This window comes from Nicrophorus vespilloides, unplaced genomic scaffold (genome assembly GCF_001412225.1).
Source record: "Nicrophorus vespilloides isolate i.1.1-1 unplaced genomic scaffold, Nicve_v1.0, whole genome shotgun sequence".
NCBI classification, from domain to species: domain Eukaryota; kingdom Metazoa; phylum Arthropoda; class Insecta; order Coleoptera; family Silphidae; genus Nicrophorus; species Nicrophorus vespilloides.
Window position 1 is genome coordinate 425,481 of NW_017095809.1, and position 7,105 is coordinate 432,585.

Genomic DNA, 7,105 nt, shown 5'->3' on the forward strand with positions numbered 1-7,105 from the left:
ATTTTTATCAATAAAATTATATTACATAATTGATTTTTTAATAATAGTACAAATATTGATTCTAATACAATAAAAAAATAACTATAGAAAAAAATTACGTTTAGTTTGTAAACGTTTAGTAAATCTGAAGTTAAGGTTGTAAAATAAACAAAAAAATTGATTTATATTATTATAAATGATTATGAAATGATTAATGTTGTGATTGGAAAGTATAAATGTTGTGGGATTACATCATGTAGAAAAATTATTATGTTGGGGACGCTCTGATTTCTGTATTTCAAAGATACGCATAATAGGTATACTTTTCGCGGTTTTGTAGAACCGTAACTTATAAGAGCGTTTACGGTATAATATTGATTATTAGAATAGAAATTTGCACACGTCGGAATGATGGAACGCGATCGGGCGGAACATCGGACCGCTTATGACCAACATTTCATGTTTACACAATAAATAATAACAACTGTTGTAATTTAATAAACTTTGCAATTAACAAAACTTTCAGTTTTAAAATAATTTAAAATAAAATAAATGATAATTTAATGATGAATTAATAAACATGTTTAAACTAAATTAATGTACTTATGTTATTTCTTTATGAAGTCACTAAAATGACCTTCGTTAAGAAAAAAACATCGTTTTCTGAGGTATAAATACTATACATTTTGTTCGTAAATAAATTTATAATCATGAAGAAATTATTTATTAAATAAACTTTGGTTATTAATATTTTTCTGTGTGAACTTCTTAAATTTAATCTTCATTTTCTTTGTATTTATTGTAAACAAGGTTTTCTCATTTTTCAACTGAAAGCTGATTCAATATATTTCTAACATTCTCTTCATCGATATTTTCGAATCCTATTAACTAAGACACCTGGATTTCGAATTTCATGGATGTTATTTTCTTCTTCTAATACAACATTTGGCAATATTTTGCGACAAACTGCTTATAATCATTTCTAAGAACTATCAATGTTTTTAAACAATTGTAGACTTCGCTACCTCGATTAACGAATAGGATGCGTTCCACGAAAAATCTTCGTTCTCTGAGGTAAAAATACTATACGTTCTTACATAAATAAAATTAAAAGCTTTTGGAATGAAGAAATGTTTTATTAAATAAACTTTGGTTGTTAACATTTTTCTGTGTGAACTTATTAAATTTCGTCTTAATTTTCATAGTCTTCATTGTAAACAAGGTTTTCTCTTTCAATATATTTCTAACATTCTCTTAAAACACAACTTAATGGACAACTTAATTTCGAATTTATTGGATGTTATTTTCATCTTCTAATACAATTTTTTAGCAATATTTGGCGCCAATCTTCAAATAATAATTTCTTAGTGGCTTCTTTCCAAGAACTATCAATGTTTTTAAACAATTGTTTATTACGAAGCTTCGTTATCAGAGATATTATAGACACAATGAATCACAACTCACTGTATTTATTGATTATTCAAATTGTATATTCAATTAGCACATTTTGTTTGACATGCAAGTTAGAATTTGTCCATTCTATAAAAAAGCTATAGGTGATTATTGAAAAATGCCTTATTTGGACACGAATAAGTCACTCATTTACGTCACGACGAATCACCGCACTGTTAAACAATCCTTATTTGGGCACGTAAAGAGTTTCGCACACTCGATAAGAGTGTATTAAAAATTAGGCAATTGTTTAAAAAAGACCTTATTTGGACACAAAAACATCAGGATGTTTTTTTTACTGTTGCAATAAAGATTATTATTAATTTTATGTTTTATTATTATTTATATAATAATAAAATATTTATAGGAATAATATATTGAATATTGAAGACATTATCATGAAATATGAAATAAAATACATGAAGGATAAGTAAAATATAATATGTAATCAATATACAGCAAATATGAAATTGGTATATTCCTATGTACTAAGTGAATTTGTTAATGTTACCTAGCTATACCAAAAACGGAAGTGGATTAAGGAAAAAAACAGTCATGTAATATAGAATAAAGTACATGGATGAGTGGAACGTAAAAGATAATGGTCGATGTCGAACAAACGTTTGATGAGCAAATAAAGACTGATAAAATGCTTCATAGCCGCTAATCGTGGAAATTGCGAGGATACCGAAGAGCGGTAAAACGAAACACAACGGCCGCAAGGTAGAGAGGTGCAAACACGAATTATGCTCATGAAACTAACCACATACATAAAGTCTCGCAAAAACATACTAATCCAGAATTCGCACACACATCTACCCGATGCAACATTGAAAAACAGTTAAGTTAAATAAATAAGTATAGCATTTGCACACTCATCCAGCTTATCCATGGATCCACGAAACTGCTCAAAACAAAACAAAATACAACAACAAAATAATATACGAAGAGTTCGGTGAATTATGTGATCGGAATAATAATAATAAATAAAATATATGCTTGGTTGTAATGATAATGGTATTATAAATCAGATGCTCTTGCACCCGTTCGCACAAGAAAGTATAGTATTTTTCATATCGGAGTCATTGTTTTTGCAAATATAATGCACACCTCGTGATATTAATTATAGATATTGGATGGTGAGAGAGTGGCACGGCGTGTAAGTAATAAGAAACAACGAACAAAAAAACGAGTGATTCGATCATGCGGTGCGCTGCTCCACATTCGGGATATTAATTAATGTAATTACAAAGAGCGGGGGCGGTTCGAGCAGATTAGTTCACGCGAAAAGGTGCAAGAAAGGGGCGGCGACGGACGCCGTCACGAATGCAGATGCATCGCCGCACGTTGCCCACTGCACAGTAATTGTTGTTAAAAGACTTTTGTTTTTCTTTATTTTTCTTATTGTTTTGATATAACCGAAACCAATTTTACAACACCTACTCCCATTTCAGATATTGCCACTTATAACACATACTTTTTTCCTATTAGATCGAACGAATCAACTGTTTTATATTTATCTACATTAAGTTGGAATTTTTATCAACATTTTTTCAAACATTACTTTAAGGCAGAATTTCCCAATCTATGTTACGCGGAACACTGAAATAAAATAATTACTAAATTAATAATGAATTGTTTTCATATTTTTTAAAATTGTATTGAAATTTTAAGATTTACAAGGTGTTTCATTGCAGGAAACGTTTGGGAAACCCTAGCCATGTGACAATAGTCATGGAGTACATGGTAGGAGGTGATCTTCAGAGTATGTTTGTAAAGAGAGATTACCTATCGGAAGTTGAGACCAAGACTGTGATTGCACAAGTATTAGAAAGCGTTCGAATTTTACATCATCAAAACATAGTCCACATGGACATTAAAATACAGAATGTTTTATTGTCGAAACCTAACAGTTTAAAGAATATCAAACTTTGCGATTTCGGACTTTCCAAGTTTTTGGAACCAGGTAAAGTAGTCAGAGCATTACAAGGGACTTTGGATTACTTGGCGCCTGAATTATTGAAACGAGATCCGATCACGCTGAAAGTAGATGTTTGGTCGATCGGCGTGTTAACTTACAGTCTGGTTAGTGGATATACACCGTTTGGCGTCCAATCACAGAAGGAAACGATCAAAACATCACCAGAGGAATCGTGGAATTCGATGAAGATCTACGTGGTTCCATCACATTTGAATGCATGAAGTTCATAAAATCAATGCTGGTTTTAGATCCAAAATTGAGACCTACTGTTGATGAATTGATTAATCACGCATGGTTTACAACTGGAAAAAGATCTTCGTAAATTTCTTTAATTTTTAATATTTTTATTTTACATGTATTATATCTGTACAATTATTTTATTTGTAATTTTAATATACGAAATATGTATTATTATTTTATTTTAAGATTGTCTGATTATGTAATATAAATAAAGATTAACTTATTCCATTGATATGTTCTAGTAGATAAACTTCCTTTCCCTTTAATCATCTAATGTTAGCCTATTTCCAATTTAAAGAAAAAGCAGTAAAAAATCAAAAATCCTTAACACATAACATCAAATTAAAGAAGTTACGTTATAATTCATACCAGAATTGACTTCATTCTTTATTGTACTTTGTTAAAAGAAAAATAATGCAATAAAAAAATATATTTGATCAAAATTAAAAATTTCTCGAATTTTTATAGTATTATCAATAGTATATTATATTTAAATTCTTCAATTTCAAATAATCATAAATTTCCTAAATAATGACGTGAAAGATAGATAATCGTCCGTTTTAAAATAATATTTTTGTAACAATAGTTAACAATAATCTTAAATCAATGCGTATTTTTTAAAATAATATACAAAAATTAGGATAATCTAAAAATGATGGTTCAAAGATTTTTGTTTTTGAGAATTTTGTTGAGTTTTTTTATTTTGTTAATATTTCAAATATTGTATAAAGTTAAATAAAAAGAAACAATTCTGCACGAGTCGGGGTAGAGTGCGGATTTGTTTGAATTGCCGTATCTTATCAGTAAATAGATTCTCTGTGTTTTTTTTACTCATCCTCGTGTACCGGCTCTTCGGCGGCAAATGTGGGGCTGCAGCTTCTTCTTGGAATAACTGAGGATGAAATAAGCTCACAATTAAACAATAACAAGATCAATCACAGTTACTGTAAACGTATAATATCTAGAGCAGCGGTCGGGGAACCGGGGTAAATTACCCAAAATGGGGTAAAAATGAATCTTACCAAACTCAGACTACTTTCCAGATCTTGATGTATAAACTGTGAATTGGGTTGTAGATCCTTTTAAATGTGAAATTACTAACATACCAGAAGAACCTCCAGGTTTGGCAGAGGCAATTCTTGAACTTTGATCCAATACTGAAGCACTTATTCAATTTGATACCAAAGCAAATCTGTCGTCTTTTTGGTTGTCAAAGGTTGCAAAGGCTTTCAAAATTGCACATGAGGAGGCGGTAAAAAAATTGCTGCCATTTGCAACAACCTACCTTTGTGAACAAGGCTTTTCCACTCTAATGAACATAAAAAACGAAAAACAGAAATCGATTAAATGCCGAAGACTGTATTCAAATTGCTCTTACATCAAAAAGTCCCAATTTTAAAGTAATTATATCAAACATGAAGCAACGTCATTTTTCCAAAACCTGAAGGGTGAAAGTTTTCAATTAATTTTTGTTTGTTCCAATTTAAGAATTTTATTTTTTTTGTCTATTACTATTTGTTACTATTTTCAAGTAACTTTTTTTTTATATAAATATGTAAATGTAATGTAAATTCAATAAATAATATTTATTTAAAATTTACATTGATTTTTTTCTATCGATTTACGCAATAATATTTTGGGGTAATGGTTAAAAAAGTTCCCCGACCGCTGACCTAGAGCAACAAACAACTTAACATACAAAGTGAGGATCATCACTGGTTGTACGACATCATACAATAAGGACTTTTACGAGAAGAACTCTTCTATAGAAACAGTCACTTCCCTCCCAGCTGAGGAGAGCATCCCTCCGGTGCCTGTGCAATTCGCAGAACCATGCGGCTTGTTCCATGAAGTGCCGAAAGAGACCCACACAACCTATTCCTGGTATCCCAAACGCTAAAATCAAATCCACAAATAAGAAAACAGCAGATATCACCAAAGCAGGATCTCCAAGGATAGCAGGATCCACGGTGCGTTAACTATCCATGACTATATTAATTAATACCTTTACGAACAAACTCAATAACCCTAAGCATTCGGACCGTTCTGCACTGGTTCAGAAGCTAAAAAAACGATTTGAAATGACTTCCATGTGGAACTATTTGTACATTTTTATGTTCGACCAGGATAACCCAGGACATTATCTACGCAGATTTAGAGGTGAATCAATTCCCTTGAATGGATAGCAGCCTCCCTGTCTTATATTCCAACATAAATTCCACATTATTAAATCCTATATAATTAAAAATAACATTTCCTGTTCCCTGTTTGTCGAAACCATTATTAACTCCAGTCTTCTCTCCTTCGTTTCCCAAAATCCGGATCCTTCTCCAGAAATCATCTCCAAATTCCATTCACTTATGTCCTCCACGCTTATTCAGAACTCCCACAAAATCAACTACTACAACTACTCCCTTCCGCCCTTCGATTATTAAAAAAGAAACAACTCTATATATTTTTTTTTTGTTTTTCCTTATTCTTCTGTTGTTCATTTGTATATTATTATTATTATAATACTGATATTATTTCATAATTAAATTTATGTTTCTTGGTGGAAAGACCAAAGGTCGTTAGTCCTTTGGCCAGCGTATTTTGTATTGATGTTTGGCCAATAAATTATTATTATTAAAAAGAAAATAAGTTTTAAAAATACTTTTGTTTCTATTTCTGGGGAAAATTTTTGTTTTATAGACAAGCCAGATCATATATATTCAAATTATTATAATTAATAATATTTAATTACGTAATAATCTACGTCAAGGACGCTCTGGAAGATCGTGGCTTCGAAGCAGTAAAAGTCTGGAGGATAATCTATAATATAATCTGGATAATCTGGAGGATAATAAGACAACGTGCTCCAGGATGTCATCTGATACGTGACAGTGGCCCTCCTGAACATCTTCCCCAAAGCTCGAGCCCGCATCAGCACTTATCTACCTCCAGCAGTACTACACACTCTTGATTTAAGAATGCATCTTATCCACTCGAATCAATAAATCAGCGTGTCCTTTGACATGGTCGCTCCCTCAGCCATCCTCATCGAAATCGAAGACGATGGCCAATACACCTAGAGCATAATCTACTCTCAAAACTCATCTTCATCTTTACAACTTGTTTTCTTCCTTCCAGCAAGCCCTTTTTTTAATTTCATAACGTTTCATATACCTTTTTTCTCCTCTGTACTGTTTTACATTTCAATAAAGTTTATTTTTCATTCATTCAACTAAATAAAAGAAAAACATTAATTTTTATTTCATGATCAGATTATTAAACCTTTTGTCTCTCAATGTAATGTAAATAAATTATCGTAGCTCTACGAGATCAGTTGGAATGAAAGTGTTAAAAAAAAGTAATGAAAATTATAATTTAACATTTCACGTTCTCAAATTATATTTAGACTATGCGTGATCCACAACGTAAATACAATAACAACAGTAACTAAAGTGATATTAA

At 31.0% G+C, this 7,105-nt stretch overlaps 1 pseudogene; it reads left to right on the forward strand.

The window, feature by feature from the left end:
• Positions 1-3,165: 3,165 nt before the first annotated feature.
• On the forward strand, positions 3,166-3,633 carry LOC108564767 (annotated as a pseudogene).
• The last annotated feature ends 3,472 nt before the right edge of the window (positions 3,634-7,105 follow it).